This window comes from Hyperoodon ampullatus (genome assembly GCF_949752795.1).
Source record: "Hyperoodon ampullatus genome assembly, chromosome: X".
In the NCBI taxonomy this organism is placed as follows: Eukaryota; Metazoa; Chordata; class Mammalia; order Artiodactyla; family Ziphiidae; genus Hyperoodon; species Hyperoodon ampullatus.
Genome location: NC_136913.1, coordinates 148,561,053 through 148,585,444, shown reverse-complemented (window position 1 = coordinate 148,585,444; position 24,392 = coordinate 148,561,053).

The following is a 24,392-nucleotide window of genomic DNA, read 5'->3' as shown; positions in this document are numbered from 1 at the left end:
TCATCACAATGCTCCATGCCCTGGTCATCACAATGCTCTATGTCCCATGTCATCACAATTCTCCACGTCCTTGTCATCACAATGCTCCATGACACTTCTTATCACAATGTTGCATGATCTTTTCATCACAATTGTCCATGCACTTGTCATCACAATGCTCTATGACCCCTGTCATAGCAGGCTCCATGCGCTTGTCATCAAAATGCTTCACGACGTTGTCATCAAAATTCTCAATGGCCCTTTTCATCACAATGCTCCATGACCCTTGTCATCACAATGTCCCAAGCCATTGTCATCAAAATGCTCCATTACCTTTGTCATCAAAATCCTCCATGACACCTTGTATCACAATGCTCCATGCCATTGTCATCACAATGGACAATGACATATGTCATCACAATGCTCCCTGACACCTGTCTTCACAGTACTCCATGACCTTGTCATCACAATGTTCCATGCCCTTGTCATCACAATGTGCCATGCCCACTGTCATCACAATAATCCATGAAACATCTCAGACCAATGTTCCATGCCCCTGTCATCACAATGCTCCATGCCCTTGTCATCACAATGCTCCATGACCCCTTTCATCACAATGCTCCGTGACTCCAGTCATCACAATGCTTCATGACCTTTGTAATCACAATGGTCCATGCCCTCGTCACACAACGCTCTGTGACCTTTGTCACCACAATGTTCCATGCCCTTGTCATCACAATGCTCCATGCCCACTGTCATCACAATAATCCATGAAACTTGTCAGACCAATGATCCATGACCTCTTCACACAAGGCTCTGTGATCTTTGTCACCACAATGCTCCATGAACTTTTCATCACAATGATCTTTGTTCCTTGTCATCACGATGCTCCATGCCTTTGTCAGCACAATGCTCCATGACCCTTGTCATCACAATGCTCCAAGTCCCCTGTAATCACAATGCTCTATGCATTTGTCATCACAAAGCTCCATGACGCATGTCATCAGAATGCTCCATGGCCTTCTCATCACAGTGCTCCATGCCATTGTCGTCACAGTTCCCCAACACCCCTGTAATCACAATGTTCCATGCCCCTTTTCATCTCAATGCTCCATGAATCCTGTCATCACAATGCACCGTGCCCATCACCATAATATTTCTTGCTATTGTCATCACAATGAAATCAAACTGCTCAATGAACTATGTCATCATAATGCACCAAACCCTTCTGATCACAATGTTCCATAACACTTGTCATCACAATGCCCCATGACGCTGGTAATCACAATTATCAATGGTCTTCTCATCACAATGCTCCATGACATTTGTCATCTCAATGCTCAATACACTTATCATCACAGTGCTCCCGGACACTTATCATGATTATGCTCCTTGAACAGTGTCATGACAAGGCTCCATGCATTTTTCATCATACTGATCCATTCCCTTTTCATCACAATGCTCCAAGACTCCTGTAATCACAATGCTCCATGTCCTTGTCATCACAAAGCTCCATGACGCATGTCATCAGAATGATCCATTGCCTTCTTATCACAATGCTCCATGCCCTTGTTATCACATTGCTTCAAAACCCCTGTAATCTCAATGCTCCATGCATCTTTTCATCAGAATGCTCCATGCTCTTGTCATCACTATGCTCCATGACCCTTGTCATCGCAATGTTCCAAGCCCTTGTCATCAAAATGCTCCATTACCTTTGTCATCACAAAGCTCCATGACACTTGGCATCACAATGCTCCATGCCATTTCATTACAATGCTACATGAAACCTCTCATCACATTGCACCATGCCCTTGTCAGCACAATGCTCCATGACACTTGTCATCACAATGCTCGATACTGTTCTCATCACAATGCTCCATGCCCTTGTCATTACAATACTGCATGACACATGTATCACAGTGTTCCGTGCCCTAGTCATCACAATGCTCCATGCCGAATCTCATCACAATAATCCATGAAATTTTCAGACCAATGTTCCATGCCCTTGTCATCACAATGCTCCCTTACCCCTGTCATAACAATGCTTCAGGACCCCTGCCATCACAATGTTCTACTGCCTTGTCATCCTAGGCTCCATGACCCTTGTCATCACAGTGCTCCAAGACGTCTGTAATCACAATGATCCATGCCCTTGTGGTCACAATGATTCATGACGCATGTCATCAGAATGCTCCATGGCCTTCTCATCAAAATGCTCCATTCCCTTGTCATCACAATGCTCCAAGACCCCTGTAATCACAATGTTCTATGCCCCTTGTCATTACAGTGCTCCATGACGCTCGTCATCACAATTATCCGTGATCTTCTCATCACAATGCTACACGGTCTTGCCATCACAATGCTCCAAGACACTTCTCATCACAATGTTACATGCTCTTGTCATCACAGTTCTCTATGCACTTGTCATCGCAATGCTCCATGACCCCTGTCATAGCAAGCTCCATGTGATTTTCATCACAATGCTTCAGGAACTTGTCATCAAAATTCTCAATGGCCCTTGTCATCACAATCCTCCATGCCCTTTTCAGCAAAATGCTCCATGACCCTTGTCATCACAATGCTCCAAACCCCTGTCATCACAATGCTCCTTTAACTTTGTCATCACATTCCTCCATGACACTTGGCATCACAATACTCCATGCCATTGTCATCACAATGGACCATGACATATGTCATCACAATGCCCCAAGACCCCTGTCTTCACAGTACTCCATGACCTTCTCATCACAATGCTCCATGATCTTCTCATCAGAATGTGCCTTGCCCACTGTCATCACAATAAACAATGAAACTTGTCAGACCAATGCACCATGCCCCTGTCATCAGAATGCTCCATACCCTTGTCATCACAATGTTCCGTGACTCCAGTCATCACAATGCTTCATGACCTTTGTCATCACAATGGTACTTAACCTCGTCATCACAAGACTCTGTGACAATTGTCACCAAAATGCTCCATGAACTTTTCATCGCAATGCTCTGTTACTGTTGTCATCACAATGTTCCATGAATTTGTCAGCACAATGGTCCATGACCCTTGTCATCACAATGCTCCATGCGCTTCTCAGCACAATGCTCCATGACCCATGTCATCAAAATGCGCCATGCAATTGTCATCACAATGCTCCACAGCCTTGTCATCACAATGCTCCATAAACCTTGTCATCACAATGCTCCATAAACCTTGTCATCACAATGCTCCATGCACTTCTCATCAAAATGCTTTCTCACCACTGATATCACAATGTTCCATCAGTAGTCATCACAATACTCCCTCACCACTGTCATCAAAATTTTCCATGACCTCTGTCATCACAATGCCACATGCCATATCATCACAATGCTCCATGATCCCTGACATCAAAATATTCCATATCCTCTGTCATCAGAATGCTCCATCACCCTTTTCATCACCATGCTCCAAGACCCCTGACATCACAATGTTCCATAACCACTGTCATCTAAATGTTCCATGACACTTTTCATCAAATTGCTCCATGACCCTGTCAGCACAATGCACCAGGTCCATCATCATAATGCTTCATGCTATTGTCATCCCAATGAAATCAATATGCTCCATGACCCCTGTCATCAAAATGCTCCATGACCCTTTTCATCACAATGCTCCATGACCCCTGACATCACAGTGTTCCATAACAACTGTTATCAAAGTATTCCATGATACTTTTCATCAAATTGCTCCATGACCCTCTCATCAAATTGCTCCCTGCCCTTCTCATCACAATGCACCACGACCTTGTCATCAAAATGCTCCATGAACTTTGTCATCACAAACTCCATGACCCTTGGCATCACAATGCTCCATGTCATTTTCATCACAATGCTTCATGACCCCTGTAATCACAATGCTCCATGGCCTTCTCATGAAAATGCTCCATTCCCTTGTCATCACAATGCTCCAGGAACCCTGGATTCACAATGCTCCATGCCCCTTGTCATTACAGTGCTCCATGACGCTCGTCATCACAATTATCCGTGATCTTCTCATCACAATGCTCCACGGTGTTGCCATCACAATGCTCCATGCCCTTGTCATCACAATGCTCCATGTCCAATGTCATCACCATTTTCCACGTCCTTGTCATCACAATGCTCCATGACACTTCTTATCACAATGTTACATGATCTTGTGATCACAATTCTCCATGCACTTGTCATCGGAATGCTCTATGATCCCTGTCATAGCAAGCTCCATGAGCTTGTCATCACAATGCTTCACGACATTGTCATCAAAATACTCAATGGCCCCTGTCATCACAATGCTCCAGCCCTTGTAATCACAATGCTCCACGACCCTTGTCATCACAATGTTCCAAGCCCTTGTCATCAAAATGCTCCATTACCTTTGTCATCACAATCCTCCATGACACATGGTATCACAATGCTCCATGCCATTGTCATCACAATGGACAATGACATATATCATCACAATGCTCCCTGACACCTGTCTTCACAATACTCCATAACCTTGTCATCACAATGTTCCATGACCTTGTCATCACAATGCACCATGCCCACTGTCATCACAATAATCCATGAAACATGTCAGACCAATGTTCCATGCCCCTGTCATCACAATGCTCCATGCCATTGTCATCACAATGCTCCATGACCCCGGTCATCACAATGCTCCGTGACTCCAGTCATCACAATGCTTCATGGCCTTTGTCATCACAGTGTTCCATGCCCTCGTCACACAAGTCTCTGTGACCTTTGTCACCACAATGCTCCATGTCCTTGTCATCACAAAGCTCCCTGATGCATGTCATCAGAATGCTCCATTGCTTTCTCATCACAATGCTTCTTGCCCTTGTCATCACAATGCATCAAAACCCCTGTAATCACAATGCTCCACACACCTTTTCATCAGAATGCTCCATGGCCCTTTTCATCAAAAGGCTCCATGACCCCTGATATCACAGTGTTCCATAAACACTGTCATCAAAATATTCCCTGATACTTTTCATCAAATTGCTCCATGACCCTCTCATCAAAATGCTCCCTGCCCTTCTCATCACAATGCACCACGACCTTGTCATCAAAATGCTCCATGAACTTTGTCATCACAAACTCCATGACCCTTGGCATCACAATGCTCCATGCCATTTTCATCACAATGCTTCATGACCCCTGTAATCACAATGCTCCATGCACCTTTTCATCAGAATGCTCCATGAGACTTGTCATCACAAGGCTCCATGGTTTTCTCATCACAATGCCCCAGGACCTTGTCATCACAATGCCCCATTACCCTGTCATCACAATACTCCATGAATATTTTCAGCCCAATGCTCCATGACCTTCTTATCACAATGCTCCATGACCCTGTCATCACAATGCTCCATGACCACTGTCATCACAGAGCTCCATGAGCCCTGACAACACAATGATATGGGAATCTTGTATTCAAAATGCTCCATGACCCTTGTCATCACAATGCTCCATGTCCTTGTCATCACAATGCTCCATGAAGCCTCTCATCACATTGCTCCATGCCCTTGTCATTACAAACCTCCATGATCCATGTATCACAGTGTTCCGTGCCCTTGTCATCACAATGCTCTATGCCCACTCTCATCACAGAAATCCATGAAAGTTTTCAGACCAATGCTCGATACCCTTGTCTTCACAATCCTCAATTGCCCATGTCATAACCATGCTCCATGAATCCTGCCATCACAATGTTCTACGGTCTTGTCATCAGAAGGATCCAATACCCCTGTAATCACAAAGATCCATGCCCCTTTTCATCAGAATGCTCCATGAGAATTGTCACCAAAAGGCTCCATGGTCGTCTCATCACAATGCTCCAGTACCTTGTCATCTCACTGGTCCATGCCCACTTAATCAAAAGGCTCTGTGAAATTTGTCACCACAATGCTCCATAAAAATTTCATCAAAATGCTCTTTTACCCATGTCTTCACTATGCTCCATGCCTTTGTCAGCACAATGCTCCATGACGCTTGTCATCACAATGCTCGATACACTTCTTATCACAATGCTCCATGCCCTTGTCATTACAATCCTCCATGACACATGTATCAATTGTTCCGTGCCCTAGTCATCACAATGCTCCATGCCGAATCTCATCACAATAATCCATGAAATTTTCAGACCAATGTTCCATGCAATTTTCATCACAATGCTCCATTACCCCTGTCATAACAATGCTCCATGACCCCTGCCATCACAATGTTCCACAGCCTTGTCATCCAAAGCTCCATGACCCTTGTCATCATAGTGCTCCAAGACCTCTGTAATCACAATGCTCCATGGCCTTGTCATCACAATGATTCATGACGCATGTCATCAGAATGCTCCATGGCCTTCTCATGAAAATGCTCCATTCCCTTGTCATCACAATGCTCCAGGAACCCTGGATTCACAATGCTCCATGCCCCTTGTCATTAGAGTGCTCCATGACGCTCGTCATCACAATTATCCGTGATCTTCTCATCACAATGCTCCACGGTCTTGCCATCACAATGCTCCATGCCCTTGTCATCACAATGCTCCATGTCCAATGTCATCACAATTCTCCACGTCTTTGTCATCACAATGCTCCATGACACTTCTTATCACAATGTTACATGATCTTGTGATCACAATTCTCCATGCACTTGTCATCGGAATGCTCTATGATCCCTGTCATAGCAAGCTCCATGAGCTTGTCATCACAATGCTTCACGACGTTGTCATCAAAATTCTCAATGGCACTTGTCATCACAATGCTCCAGCCCTTGTAATCACAGTGCTCCATGACCCTTGTCATCACAATGTTCCAAGCCCTTGTCATCAAAATGCTCCATTACCTTTGTCATCACAATCCTCCATGACACTTGGTATCACAATGCTCCATGCCATTGTCATCACAATGGACAATGACATATGTCATCACATTCCTCCATGACACTTGGTATCACAATGCTCCATGCAATTGTCATCACAATGGACAATGACATATGTCATCACAATGCTCCCTGACACCTGTCTTCACAATACTCCATAACCTTGTCATCACAATGTTCCATGACCTTGTCATCACAATGCACCATGCCCACTGTCGTCACAATAATCCATGAAACATGTCAGACCAATGTTCCATGCCCCTGTCATCACAATGCTCCATGCCCTTGTCATCACAATGCTCCATGACCCCGGTCATCACAATGCTCCGTGACTCCAGTCATCACAATGCTTCATGATATTTGTCATCACAATGTTCCATGCCCTCGTCACACAAGGCTCTGTGACCTTTGTCAACACAATGCTCCATGTCCTTGTCATCACAAAGCTCCATGACGCATGTCATCAGAATGCTCCATTGCTTTCTCATCACAATGCTCCTTGCCCTTGTCATCACAATGCTTCAAAACCCCTGTAATCACAATGCTCCATGCACCTTTTCATCAGAATGCTCCATGGCCCTTTTCATCAAAATGATCCATGACCCATGACATCACAGTGTTCCATAACCCCTGTCATCAAAATGATCCATGACACTTTTCATCAATTTGCTCCATGACCCTGTCATCACAATGCTCCCTGCCCTTCTTATCACAATGCACCACGACCTTGTCATCAAAATGCTCCATGACCTTTGTCATCACAAAGCTCCATGACCCTTGGCATCACAATGCTCCATGCCATTTCATCACAATGCTCCATGAAACTTCTCATCACATTGCTCCATGCCGTTGTCAGCACAATGCTCCATGACGCTTGTCATCACAATGCTCGATACTCTTCTCATCACAATGCCTCATGCCCTTGTCACTACAATCCCCCATGACACAGGTATCACAGTGTTCCGTGCCCTAGTCATCACAATGCTCCATGCCGAATCTCATCACAATAATCCATGAAATTTTCAGACCAATGTTCCATGCTCTTGTCATCACAATGCTCCATTACCCCTGTCATAACAATGCTCCATGACCCCTGCCATCACAATGTTCCACCTCCTTGGCATCCAAGGCTCCATGACCCTTGTCATCACAATGCTCCAAGACCCCTCTAATCACAATGCTCCATGCCCTTGTCATCACAAAGATCCATGACACATGTCATCAGAATGCTCCATGGCCTTCTCATCACAATGCTCCATGCCCTTGTCTTCACAATGCTCCAAGACCCCTGTAATCACAATGCTCCATGCCCCTATTCATCAGAATGCTACATGAGACGTGTCATTAAAAGTCTCCATGGTCTTCTCATCACACTGCTCCAGGACCTTGTCATCACAATGCTCCATTCCCTTGTCATCACAATGCTCCTTGACCACTGTAATCACAATATTCCATGAATGATTTCAGGCCAATGCTCCATGACCTTCTCATCACAATACTCCATGATACTTCTCATCAGTATGCTACTTGAACCCTGTCATAACAAGGCTCCATGCAATTTTCATCACAATGATCCATGTCCTTGTCATCACAAAGCTCCATGATGCATGTCATCAGAATGCTCCATGGCCTTCACATCACAATGCTCCATGCCCTTGTCATCACAATGCTACAAAACCCCTGTAATCACAATGCTCCATGCACCATTTCATCAGAATGCTCCATGACACTTGTCATCACAAGGCTCCATGGTCCTCTCATTACAATGCTCCAGGACCTTGTCATCACATTGCTCCATTCCCTTGTCATCACAATGCTCCATGACCCCTGTCATCACAATAATCTATGTACATTTTCAGCCCAATGCTCCATGACCTTCTCATCACAATGTTTCATGACCCATGTCATCACAATGCTCCATGACCCCTGTCATCACAATGGTGCATGCCCTCGTCATCAAAAGGCTCTGTGACATTTGTCACAATGCTCCATGAAATTTTCATGACAATGTTCTCTTACTCATGTCATCACTATGCTCCATGCCTTTGTCAGCACAATGCTCCATGACCCTTGTCATCACAGTGCTCCATGTGCTTGTCCGCACAGTGCGACATGACCTGTGTCATCACAATGCAACATGCACTTGTCATCACAATGCTCCACAACCTTGTCATCACAGTGCTCCATAAACCTTGTCGTCACAATGCTCCATGCACTTCCCATCAAAAGGCTCTCCCATCACTGATATCATAATGTTCCATCACTAGTCATCACAATACTCCCTCACCCCTGTCATCACAATGTTCCATGACCTCTGTCATCACAATGCTCAATGACACTTTTCATCACAATGCTCCCTGACCCCTGACATCACAATTTTCCATAAACCCTGTCATCAAAATGTCCCATGACACTTTTCATCAAATTGCTCCATGACCCTTTCATCACAATGCTCACTGCCCTCCTCATCACAGTGCACCACGCCCTTGTCATCAAAACCCTCCATGACCTTTGTCATCACAAAGCTCCGTGACCCTTGGCATCACAATGCTCCATGCCATTGTCATCAAAATGCTCCATGAACCCTCTCAACACATTGTTACATGTCCTTGTCATCACAGGCTCCATGATGCTTTTCATCACAATGCTCGATGCTCTTCTTAACACAAAGCTCCAAGGCTTGTCATTACAATCCTTCATGACCCATGTATCACAGTGTTCCGTGCCCTTGTCATCACAAAGCTCCATGCCCCCTCTCATCACAATAATCCATGAAAATTTTCAGACCAATTCTCCATGCCCTTGTCATGAAAATGCTCCATTACCACTGTTATAAAAATGCTCCATGAAAACTGCCATTACAATGTTCCACGGCCTTCTCATCACAAGGCTCCATGACCCTTGTCATCACAATGCTCCAAGACACCTGTAATCACAATGCTCCATGCCCTTGTCATCACAAAGCTCCATGACGCATGTCATCAGAATGCACCTTCGCCTTCTCATCACAATGCTCCATGACCTGGTCATCGCAATGCTCCAAGGCCCCTGTAATCACAATGCTCCATGCCCCTTTTCATCTCAATGCTCCTTGAACCCTGTCATCACAAAGCACCATGCCCATCATCATAATGATTCATGCTATTGTCATCACAATGAAATCAAAGTGCTCCATGACCTCTGTCATCACAATGCTCCAAACCATTTTGATCACAATGTTCCATAACATTTGTCATCACAACGCCCCATGACGCTCATCATCACAATTATCCATGGTCTTCTATTCACAATACTCCATGACCTTTTTCATCACAATTCTCAATAAACTTGTCATCACAATGCTCCGTGACAATGGTCGTGAATATGCTCCTTGAAACCTGTCATGACAAGGCTCCATGCATTTTTCATCACAATGATCCATGCACTTTTCATCACAATACTCCAAGACTCCTGTAATCACAATGTTCCATACCCTTGCCATCACAGAGCTTCATGTAGCATGTCTTCAAAATGCTCCATGGCCTTCTCATCAGAATGCTCCATGCCCTTGTCATCACAGTGCTCCAAGACCGCTGTATTCACAATGCTCCATGCCCCTTTTCATCTCAATGCTCAATGAACTCTGTCATTCCAATGCACCATGCCCATCATCATAATGCTTAATGCTATTGTCATCACAATGAAATCAAAATGCTCCATGACCTTTTCATCACAATGCTCCATTCCCTTGTCATCAAAATGCTCCATGAACCCTGTCATCACAATGCACCGTGCCCATCCCCATAATATTTCATGCTAATATCATCACAATGAAATCAAAATGCTCAATGACCTCAGTCATCACAATGCACCAAACACTTCTGATCAAAATGTTCCATAACACTTGTCATCACAATGCCCCATGACGCTGGTCATCACAATGATCCATGCCCTTTTCATCACAATGCTCCAACGCCCCTGTAATCACAATGCTCCATGTCCTTGTCATCACAAAGCTCCATGACACATGTCATCAGAATGCTCCATTGCCTTCTCATCACAATGCTCCATGCCCTTGTCATCACAATGCTTCAAAACCCCTGTAATCACAATGCTCCATGCACCTTTTCATCAGAATGCTCCATGACCCTTTTCCTCAAAATGCTCCATGACCCCTGACATCACAATGTTTCATAACCCCTGTCATTACAATGTTCCATGACGCTTTTCATCAATTTGCTCCATGATCCTGTCATCACAATGCTCCCTGCCTTTCTCATCAGAGTGCACCACAACCTTGTCATCAAAATGCTCCATGACCTTTGTCATCACAAAGCTCCATGACCCTTGGCATCACAATGCTCCATGCCATTTCATCACAATGCTACATGTAACCTCTCATCATATTTCTCCATGCCCTTGTCAGCACAATGCTCCATGACACTTGTCATCACAATGCTCGATACTCTTCTCATCACAATGCTCCATGCCCTTGTCATTACAATCCCCCATGACACAGGTATCACAGTGTTCCGTTGCCTAATCATAACAATGCTCCATGCCGAATCTCATCACAATAATCCATGAAATTTTTAGACCAATGTTCCATGCCCTTGGCATCAAAATGCTCCATTACCCCTGTCATAACAATGCTCCATGACCCCTGCCAACACAATGTTCCACGGCCATGTCATTCAAGGCTCCATGGCCCTTGTCATCACAATGCTCGAACAGCCCTGTAATCCCAATGCTCCATGCCCTTGTCGTCACAAAGATCCATGACGCATGTCATCAGAATGCTCCATTGCCTTCTCATCAAAATGCTCCATGCCCTTGTCATCAGAATGCTTCAAAACCCCTGTAATCACAATGCTCCATGCCGTTGTCGTCACAAAGATCCACGACGCATGTCATCAGAATGCTCCATTGCCTTCTCATCAAAATGCTCCATGCCCTTGTCATCAGAATGCTTCACAACCCCTGTAAACACAGTGCTCCATGCCCTTGTCATCACAAAGATCCATGACACATGTCATCAGAATGCTCCATGGACTTCTCATCACAATGATCCATGCCCTTGTAATCACAATGCTCCAAGACAAATGTAATCACAATGCTCCATGCCCCTATTCATCAGAATGCTCGATGAGACTTGTCATCACATGACTCCATGGTTTTCTCATCACACTGCTCCAGGAACTTGTCATCGCAATGCTCCATTCCCTTGTCATCACAGTTCTCCTTTACACCTGTCATCACAATAATCCATGAAATTTTCAGACTAATGTTCCATTCCCTTGTCATCACAATGCTCCATTACCCCTGTCATAACAATGCTCCATGACCCCTGCCATCACAATATTCCACGGCCTTTTCATCCAAGGCTCCATGACCCTGGTCATCACAGTGCTCCAAGACCCCTGTAATCACAATTTTCCATGTCCTTGTCATCAAAAATATTCATGACGCATGTTATCAGAATATTGCATGGCTTTCTCATCACAAAGCTCCATGCCCTTGTCATCACAATGCTCCAAGACCCCTGTAATCACAATGCTCGATGCCCCTTGTCATTACAGTGCTCCATGACGCTCGTTATCACAATTATCCGTGATCTTCTCATCACAATGCTCCACGGTCTTGCCATCACAATGCTCCATGCCCTGGTCATCACAATGCTCCATGTCCCATGTCATCACAATTCTCCACGTCCTTGTCATCACAATGCTCCATGACAATTCTTATCACAATGTTACATGATCTTTTCATCACAATTCTCCATGCACTTGTCATCACAATGCTCTATGACCCCTGTCATAGCAGGCTCCATGCGCTTTTCATCAAAATGCTTCACGATGTTGTCATCAAAATTCTCAATGGCCCTTGTCATCACAATGCTCCATGACCCTTGTCATCGCAGTGTTCCAAGACCTTGTCATCAAAATGCTCCATTACCTTTGTCATCACAATCCTCCATGACACTTGGTATCACAATGCTCCATGCCATTGTCATCACAATGGACAATGACATATGTCATCACAATGCTCCCTGACACCTGTCTTCACAGTACTCCATGACCTGGTCATCACAATGTTCCATGCCCTTGTCATCACAATGTGCCATTCCCACTGTCATCACAATAATCCATGAAATTAGTCAGACCAATGTTCCATGCCCCTGTCATCACAATGCTGCATGCCCTTGTCATCACAATGCTCCATGACCCCTGTCATCATAATGCTCCGTGACTCCAGTCATCACAATGCTTCATGACCTTTGTAATCACAATGGTCCATGCCCTCGTCACACAACGCTCTGTGACCTTTGTCACCACAATGTTCCATGCCCTTGTCATCACATTGCTCCATGCCCACTGTCATCACAATAATCCATGAAACTTGTCAGACCAATGATCCATGACCTCTTCACACAAGGCTCTGTGATATTTGTCACCACAATGCTCCATGAACTTTTCATCACAATGATCTTTGTTCCTTGTCATCACGATGCTCCATGCCTTTGTCAGCACAATGCTCCATGACCCTTGTCATCACAATGCTCCAAGTCCCCTGTAATCACAATGCTCTATGCATTTGTCATCACAAAGCTCCATGACGCATGTCATCAGAATGCTCCATGGCCTTCTCATCACAGTGCTCCATGCCATTGTCGTCACAGTTCCCCAACACCCCTGTAATCACAATGCTCCATGCCCCTTTTCATCTCAATGCTCCATGAATCCTGTCATCACAATGCACCGTGCCCATCACCATAATATTTCTTGCTATTGTCATCACAATAAAATCAAACTGCTCAATGAACTCTGTCATCATAATGCACCAAACCCTTCTGATCACAATGTTCCATAACACTTGTCATCACAATGCCCCATGACGCTGGTAATCACAATTATCAATGGTCTTCTCATCACAATGCTCCATGACATTTGTCATCTCAATGCTCAATACACTTATCATCACAATGCTCCCGGACAGTTATCATGAGTATGCTCCTTGAACAGTGTCATGACAAGGCTCCATGCATTTTTCATCATACTGATCCATTCCCTTTTCATCACAATGCTCCAAGACTCCTGTAATCACAATGCTCCATGTCCTTGTCATCACAAAGCTCCATGACGCATGTCATCAGAATGCTCCATTGCCTTCTCATCACAGTGCTCCATGCCCTTGTCATCACATTGCTTCAAAACCCCTGTAATCTCAATGCTCCATGCACCTTTTCATCAGAATGTTCCATGCCCTTGTCATCACAATGCTCCATGACCCTTGTCATCGCAATGTTCCAAGCCCTTGTCATCAAAATGCTCCATTACCTTTGTCATCACAAAGCTCCATGACACTTGGCATCACAATGCTCCATGCCATTTCATCACAATGCTACATGAAACCTCTCATCACATTGCACCATGCCCTTGTCAGCACAATGCTCCATGACGCTTGTCATCACAATGCTCGATACCCTTCTCATCACAATGCTCCATGCCCTTGTCATTACAATACTGCATGACACATGTATCACAGTGTTCCGTGCCCTAGTCATCACAATGCTCCATGAAGCCTCTCATCACATTGCTCCATGCCCTTGTCATTAAAATACTCCATGACACATGTATCACAGTGTTCCGTGCCCTAGTCATCACAATGCTCCATGCCGAATCTCATCACAATAATCCATGAAATTTTCCGACCAATGTTCCATGCCCTTGTCATCACAATGCTCCCTTACCCCTGTCATAACAATGCTACATGACCCCTGCCATCACAATGTTCTACGGCCTTGTCATCCTAGGCTCCATGACCCTTGTCATCACAGTGCTCCAAGACGTCTGTAATCACAATGATCCATGCCCTTGTGGTCACAATGATTCATGACGCATGTCATCAGAATGCTCCATGGCCTTCTCATCAAAATGCTCCATTCCCTTGTCATCACAATGCTCCAAGACCCCTGTAATCACAATGCTCCATGCCCCTTGTCATTACAGTGCTCCATGACGCTCGTCATCACAATTATCCGTGATCTTCTCATCACAATGCTACACGGTCTTGCCATCACAATGCTCCAAGACACTTCTCATCAAAATGTTACATGCTCTTGTCATCACAGTTCTCTATGCACTTGTCATCGCAATGCTCCATGACCCCTGTCATAGCAAGCTCCATGTGCTTTTCACCACAATGCTTCAGGAACTTGTCATCAAAATTCTCAATGGCCCTTGTCATCACAATCCTCCATGCCCTTGTCATCAAAATGCTCCATGACCCTTGTCATCACAATGCTCCAAACCCCTGTCATCACAATGCTCCATTAACTTTGTCATCACATTCCTCAATGACACTTGGCATCACAATACTCCATGCCATTGCCATCACAATGGACAATGACATATGTCATCACAATGCCCCCAGACCCCTGTCTTGACAGTACTCCATGACCTTCTCATCACAATGCTCCATGCTCTTCTCATCAGAATGCGCCTTGCCCACTGTCATCACAGTAAACAATGAAACTTCTCAGATCAATGCACCATGCCCCTGTCATCAGAATGCTCCGTAACCTTGTCATCACAATGTTCCGTGACTCCAGTCATCACAATGCTTCATGACCTTTGTCATCACAATGGTATTTAACCTCGTCATCACAAGGCTCTGTGACTATTGTCACCAAAATGCTCCATGAACTTTTCATCGCAATGCTCTGTGACTGTTGTCATCACAATGTTCCATGAATTTGTCAGCACAATGCTCCATGACCCTTGTCATCACAATGCTCCATGCGCTTCTCAGCACAATGCTCCATGACCCATGTCATCAAAATGCTCCATGCAATTGTCATCACAATGCTCCACAGCCTTGTCATCACAATGCTCCATAAACCTTGTCATCACAATGCTCCATAAACTTTGTCATCACAATGCTCCATGCACTTCTCATCAAAATGCTTTCTCACCACTGATATCACAATGCTCCATAATCTTTGTCATCACAATGCTCCATGCACTTCTCATCAAAATGCTTTCTCACCACTGATATCACAATGTTCCATCAGTAGTCATCACAATACTCCCTCACCACTGTTATCAAAATTTTCCATGACCTCTGTCATCACAATGCCACATGCCATATCATCACAATGCTCCATGATCCCTGACATCAAAATATTCCATATCCTCTGTCATCAGAATGCTCCATCACCCTTTTCATCACCATGCTCCAAGACCCCTGACATCACAATGTTCCATAACCACTGTCATCTAAATGTTCCATGACACTTTTCATCAAATTGCTCCATGACCCTGTCAGCACAATGCACCAGGTCCATCATCATAATGCTTAATGCTATTGTCATCACAATGAAATCAATATGCTCCATGACCCCTGTCATCAAAATGCCCCATGACCCTTTTCATCACAATGCTCCATGACCCCTGACATCACAGTGTTCCATAAACACTGTCATCAAAATATTCCCTGATACTTTTCATCAAATTGCTCCATGGCCCTGTCATCAAAATGCTCCCTGCCCTTCTCATCACAATGCACCACGACCTTGTCATCAAAATGCTCCATGAACTTTGTCATCACAAACTCCATGACCCTTGGCATCACAATGCTCCATGCCATTTTCATCACAATGCTTCATGACCCCTGTAATCACAATGCTCCATGGCCTTCTCATGAAAATGCTCCATTCCCTTGTCATCACAATGCTCCAGGAACCCTGGATTCACAATGCTCCATGCCCCTTGTCATTACAGTGCTCCATGACGCTCGTCATCACAATTATCCGTGATCTTCTCATCACAATGCTCCACAGTCTTGCAATCACAGTGCTCCATGCCCTGGTCATCACAATGCTCCATGTCCAATGTCATCACAATTCTTCACGTCCTTGTCATCACAATGCTCCATGACACTTCTTATCACAATGTTACATGATCTTGTGATCACAATTCTCCATGCACTTGTCATCGGAATGCTCTATGATCCCTGTCATAGCAAGCTCCATGAGCTTGTCATCACAATGCTTCACGACATTGTCATCAAAATTCTCAATGGCACTTGTCATCACAATGCTCCAGCCCTTGTAATCACAATGCTGTATGACCATTATCATCACAATGATCCAAGCCCTTGTCATCAAAATGCTCCATTGCCTTTGTCATCACAATCCTCCATGACACATGGTATCACAATGCTCCATGCCATTGTCATCACAATGGATAATGACATATGTCATCACAATGCTCCCTGACACCTGTCTTCACAATACTCCATAACCTTGTCATCACAATGTTCCATGACCTTGTCATCACAATGCACCATGCCCACTGTCATCACAATAATCCATGAAACATGTCAGACCAATGTTCCATGCCCCTGTCATCAAAATGCTCCATGCCCTTGTCATCACAATGCTCCATGACCCCGGACATCACAATGCTCCGTGACTCCAGTCATCACAATGCTTCATGACTTTTGTCATCACAATGTTCCATGCCCTCGTCACACAAGGCTCTGTGACCTTTGTCACCACAATGCTCCATGTCCTTTTCATCACAAGCTGCATGACGCATGTCATCAGAATGCTCCATTGCTTTCTCATCACAATGCTCATTGCCCTTGTCATCACAATGCTTCAAAACCCCTGTAATCACAATGCACCATGCACCTTTTCATCAGAATGCTCCATGGCCCATTTCATCAAAATGCTCCATGACCCATGACATCACAGTGTTCCATAACCCCTGTCATCAAAATGATCCATGACACTTTTCATCAATTTGCTCCATGACCCTGTCATCACAATGCTCCCTGCCCTTCTTATCACAATGCACCACGACCTTGTCATCAAAATGCTCCATGACCTTTGTCATCACAAAGCTCCATGACCCTTGGCATCACAATGCTCCATGCCATTTCATCACAATGCTCCATGAAACTTCTCATCACATTGCTCCATGCCGTTGTCAGCACAATGCTCCATGACGCTTGTCATCACAATGCTCGATACTCTTCTCATCACAATGCTCCATGCCCATGTCACTACAATCCCCCATGACACAGGTATCACAGTGTTCCGTGCCCTAGTCATCACAATGCTCCATGCCGAATCTCATCACAATAATCCATGAAATTTTCAGACCAATGTTCCATGCTCTTGTCATCACAATGCTCCATTACCCCTGTCATAACAATGCTCCATGACCCCTGCCATCACAATGTTCCACCGCCTGGGCATCCAAGGCTCCATGACCCTTGTCATCACAATGCTCCAAGACCCCTGTAATCACAATGCTCCATGCCCTTGTCATCACAAAGATCCATGACACATGTCATCAGAATGCTCCATGGCCTTCTCATCACAATGCTCCATGCCCTTGTCATCACAATGTTCCAAGACCCCTGTAATCACAATGCTCCATGCCCCTATTCATCAGAATGCTACATGAGACGTGTCATCAAAAGGCTCCATGGTCTTCTCATCACACTGCTCCAGGACCTTGTCATCACAATGCTCCATTCCCTTGTCATCACAATGCTCCTTGACCACTGTCATCACAATACTCCATGAATATTTTCAGGCCAATGCTCCATGACCTTCTCATCACAATGCTCCATGATACTTCTCAACACAATGTTACATGATCTTTTCATCACAATTTTCCATGCACTTGTCATCGCAATGCTCTATGACCCCTGTCATAGCAAGCTCCATGCGCTTGTCATCACAATGCTTCATGACGTTGTCATAAAAATTCTCGATGGCACTTGTCATCACAATGTTCCAAGCCCTTGTCATCAAAATGCTCCATTACCTTTGTCATCACAATCCTCCATGACACTTGGTATCACAATGCTCCATGCCTTTGTCATCACAATGGACAATGACATATGTCATCACAATGCTCCATGACTCCAGTCATCACAATGCTTCATGACATTTGTCATCACAGTTGTCCATGACCTCGGCACACAAGGCTATGTGACCTTTGTCACCACAATGCTCCATGCCCTTGTCATCACAATGCTCCATGCCCACTGACATCACAATAATCCATGAAACTTGACCGACCAATGATCCATGCCCTCTTCACAGATGGCTCAGTGATCTTTGTCACCACATTGCTCCATGAAATTTTCATCACGATGCTCTTTGTCCCTTGTCATCACAATGTTCCATGCCTTTGTCAGCACAATGCTCCCTGACCCATGTCATCACAATGCGCTATGCGCTTGTCATCACAATGCTCCACATCCTTTTCATTGCTATGCTCCATAAAACTTGTCATCACAATGCTCCATGCACTTCTCATCAAAATGTTCTCTCAACACATATATCACAATGTTCCATCACTAGTAATCACAATACTCCCTCACCGCTGTCATCACAATTTTCCATGACCGCTGTCATCATAGTGTTACATGCCCTTATCATCACAATGCTCCATGACTCCTGACATCACAATGTTCCATAACCCCTGTCATCAAAATATTCCATGACCCTTTTCATCAAATTGCTCCATGACGCTGTCATCACAATGCTCCCTGCCATTCTCATCACAATGCACCTCGCCCTTGTCATCAAAATGCCCCATGACCTTTGTCATCAAATACCTCCATTACCCCTGTCATAACAATGATCCATGACCCCTGCCATCACAAGGTTCCGCGGCCTTGTCATCACAAGCCTCCATGACCCTTGTCATCACAATGCTCCAAGACTCCTGTAATCACAATGCTCCATGCCCTTGTCATCACAAAGCTCCATGACGCCTGTCATCTGAATGCTCCATGGCCTTCTCATCACAATGCTCCATGCCCTTGTCATCACAATGCTCCAACAGCCCTGTAATCACAATGCTCCATGCCCCTTTTAATCTCAATGCTCCATGAACCCTGTTATCACAATGCACCGTGTCCATCACCATAATATTTCATGCTATTGTCATCAAAATGAAATCAAACTGCTCAATGACCTTTGTCACCACAATGCTCCATGAAATTTTTATCACAATGCTCTGTGACCCTTGTCATCACAAAGCTCCATGCCTTTGTCAGCACAATGCTGCATGACCCCTTTCATCAAAATGCTCCATGAACCCTGACATCACAATGTTCCATAACCCCTGTCATCACAATGTTCCATGACACTTTTCATTAAATTGCTCCATGACCCTCTCATCACAATGCTCCCTTCCCTTCACAGCATAAAGTAACACGCCCTTGTCATCAAAATGCCTCATGACCTTTGTCATCACACATCCCCATGACACTTGGCATCACAATGCTACATACCATTGTCATCACAATGCTCTATGAACCCTCTCATCATATTGTTCCATGTCCTTGTCATCACAAATCTCTATGACGCTTGTCATCACAATGCTCCAGGCCCTTGTCATTACAATCCTCCATGACCCATGTATCACAGTGTTCCTTGCCCTTGTCATCACAATGCTCCATGCCCACTCTCATCACAATAATCCATGAAAATTTTCAGACCAATTCTCCATGCCCTTGTCATCACAATGCTCCATTACACTTGTCATAACAATGCTCCATGACCCCTGCCATCACAATATTGCACAGCCTTGTCATCACAAGGCTCAATGACCCTTGTCATCACAATGCTCCCAGACCCCTGTAATCACAGTGCTCCATGCCCTTGTCATCACAAAGCTCCATGACGCATGTCATCAGAATGCTCCTCGGCTTTCTCATCACATTTCTCCATGCCCTTGTCATCACAATGCTCCAAGAACCCTGTCTTCACAATGCATCATGCCCATCATCATAATTCTTCACGCCATTGTCATCACAATGCACCATGGCATATGTCATCACAATGCTCCCTGACACCTGTCTTCACAATACTACATGGCCTTGTCATAACAATGTTCCATTCCTTTGTTATCACAATGTGCCATGCCCACCCTCATAGCAATAATCCATGAAACTTTTCAGACCAATTCTCCATGCCCCTCTCATCACAATGCTCCATGCCCTTGTAATCACAATGCTCCATGAAACCTCACATCATAATGCTCCGTGAATCCAGTCATAACAATGCTTTATGACCTTTGTCATCACAATGGTCCATTCCCTCGTCATCACAATGCTCTGTAACACTTGTCATCACAATGCTCCATGCCTTTGTCAGCACAGTGCTCCATGACCTTGTCATCACAATGCTCCATGCGCTTGTCAGCACAACGCTCCAAGACACATGTCATCACAATATGCCATGCACTTGTCATGACAATGCTCCACAACCTTGTCATCACAATGCTCCATAAACCTTGTCATCAAAATGCTCCATGCACTTCTCATCTAAATGCTCTCTCACCACTGATATCACAATGTTCCATCACTAGTCATCACAATACTCCCTCACCCCTTTCATCACAATTTTCCATGACCACTGTCATCAAAATGCTACATTCCCTTATCATCACAATGCTCCATGACCACGGACATCACAATATTCCTTAACAACTGTCATCAAAATGTTCCCGGACACTTTTCAACAAATTGCTCCATGACCCTGTCATCACAAAGCTCCCTGCCCTTCTCATCACAATGCACAAAGCACTTGTCATCAAAATGCTCCATGACCCTTTGCATCACAAAGCTCCATGACCCTTGGCATCACAATGCTCCATGCCATTGTCTTCACAATGCTCCATGAAACCTATCATCACATTGCTCCTTGCCCTTGTCATCACAAAGCTCTATGACGCTTGTCATCACAATGCTCAACGCCTTTCTCATCACAATGATCCATGCCCTTGTCATTACAATCCTCCATGACACATGAATCACCGTGTTCTGTGACCTTTTCATCACAATGCTCCATGCCCACTCTCATCACAATAATCCATGAAATATTTCAAAACAATGCTCCATGCCCTTATCATCACAATGCTCCATTACACCTGTCATAACAATGCTCCATGACCCCTGCCATCACAATATTGCATCGCGTTGTCATCACAAGGCTCCATGACCCGTGTCATAACAATGCTCCATGACCCCTGTAATTACAAGCCTCCATGCCCCTTTTCACCTCAATTCTCCATGAACATTGTCATCACAATGCACCGTGCCCATCATCATAAAGCTTCATGCTGTTGTCATCACAATGAAATAAAAATGCTCCATGACCTCTGTCATCACAATGCTCCAAACCATTGTGATCACAATGTTCAATAACACTTGTCATCACAATGCCCCATGACGCTCCTCATCACAATTATCCATGGTCTTCACATCACAATGCCCCATGACCTTTGTCATCACAATGCTCCTTGACATTTGTCAACAGTATGCACCTTGAACACTGTCATGACAAGGCTCCATGCATTTTTCATCACAGTGATCCAAGGACTTTTCATCACAATGCTCCAAACCCCTGTAATAACAATGCTCCATGCCCTTGTCATCACAAAGCTTCATGGTGCATGTCATCAGAAAGCTCCATGGCTTTCTCAGCACAATGCTCCATGCCCTTGTCATCACAATGCTCCAAGGCTCCTGTAATCACAATGCTCCATGCCACTTTTCATCAGAATGCTCCATGACACTTGTCATCACAAGGTTCTATGGTCTTCTCATCACAATGCTCCATTGCTTTTGTCATCTAAATCCTCTAAGACACTTGGCATCACAATGCTCCATGCCGTTGTCATCACAATGCACCATGACATATGTCATCAAAATGCTCCCTGACACCTGTCTTTACAATACTACATGACCTTGTCATAACAATGCTCCATGCGCTTGTCATCACAAAGATCCATGACCCTTGTCATCACAATGTTCCAAGCTCTGTCATCAAAATGCTCCATTACATTTGTCATCACAATCCTCCATGACACTTGGTATCACAATGCTCGATGCCATTGTCATCACAATGGACAATGACATATATCATCACAATGCTCCCTGGCACCTGTCTTCACAATATTCCATGACCTTGTCATCACAATGTTCCATGCCCTTGTCATCAAAATGCGCCATGCCCATTGTCATCACAATATTCCATGAAACATGTCAGACCAATGTTCCATGCCCCTGTCATCACAATGCTCCATGCCATTGTCATCACAATGCTCCAAGACCCGTGTAATCACAATGCTCCATGTCCTTGTCATCACAATGCTTCATGACGCATGTCATCAGAAAGCTCCATTGATTTCTCATCACAATGCTCCATGCCCTTGTAATCACATTGCTTCAAAACCCCTGTAATCTCAATGCTCCATGCACCGTTTCATCAGAATGCTCCATGCCCTTGTCATCACAATGCTCCATGACCCTTGTCATCGCAATGTTCCAAGCCCTTGTCATCAAAATGCTCCATTACTTTTATCATCACAATCCTCCATGACACTTGGTATCACAATGCTCCATGCCCTTGTCATCACAATGCTCCATGACCCCTGTCATCACAATGCTCCGTGACTCCAGTCATCACAATGATTCATGACCTTTCTCATCACAATTGTCCATGCCCTAGTCACACAATGCTCTGTGATCCTTGTCACCACAATGCTCCATGAAATTTTCATCACAATGCTCTGTGTCCCTTGTCATCACAATGCTCCATGCCTTTGTCAGCACAATGCTCCATGACACTTGTCATCAAAAAGCTCCATGCACTTGCCACCACAAAGCTCCATGACACATGTCATCACAATGTGTCATGCTCTATTCATCACAATGCTCCACATCCTTTTCATCGCTATGCTCCATAAAACCTGTCATCACAATGCTCCATTCCCTTCTCATCAAAATGCTCTCTCACCACATATATCACAGTGTTCCATCACTCGTCATCACAATACTCGCTCACCCTTGTCATCACAATGTTCCATGACCACTGTCATCACAGTGCTACATGCCCTTATCATCACAATGCTCCATGACCCCTGACATCACAATGTTCCATAACCCCTGTCATCAAAATATTCTATGACACTTTTCATCAAATTGCTCCATGACCCTGTCATCACAATGCTCCCTGCCCTTCTAATCACAATGCACCACGCCCTTGTCATCAAAATGCCCCATGACATTTGTCATCAAAAAACTCCATGACCCTTGGCATCATAATGCTCCATGCCATTGTCATCACAATGCTCAATGAAATCTCTCATCACATTGCTCCATGCCCTTGTCATCACAATGCTCCATTACACCTGTCATAACAATGCTCCAAACCCTTCTGATCACAATGTTCCATAACACTTGTCATCACATGCCCCATGACGCTCATCATCACAATTATGCAGGGACTTCTCATCACAATGCTCCATGACCTTTGTCACCACAATGCTCAGTACACTTGGCATCACAATGCTCGCTGACACTTGTCATCAGTATGCTCCTTGAACACTGTCATGACAAGGCTCCATGCCTTTTTCGTCACAATGATCCATTCCCTTTTCATCACAATGCTCCAAGACCCCTGTTATCACAAGGATCCGTGACTTCAGTCAGCAGAATGCTTC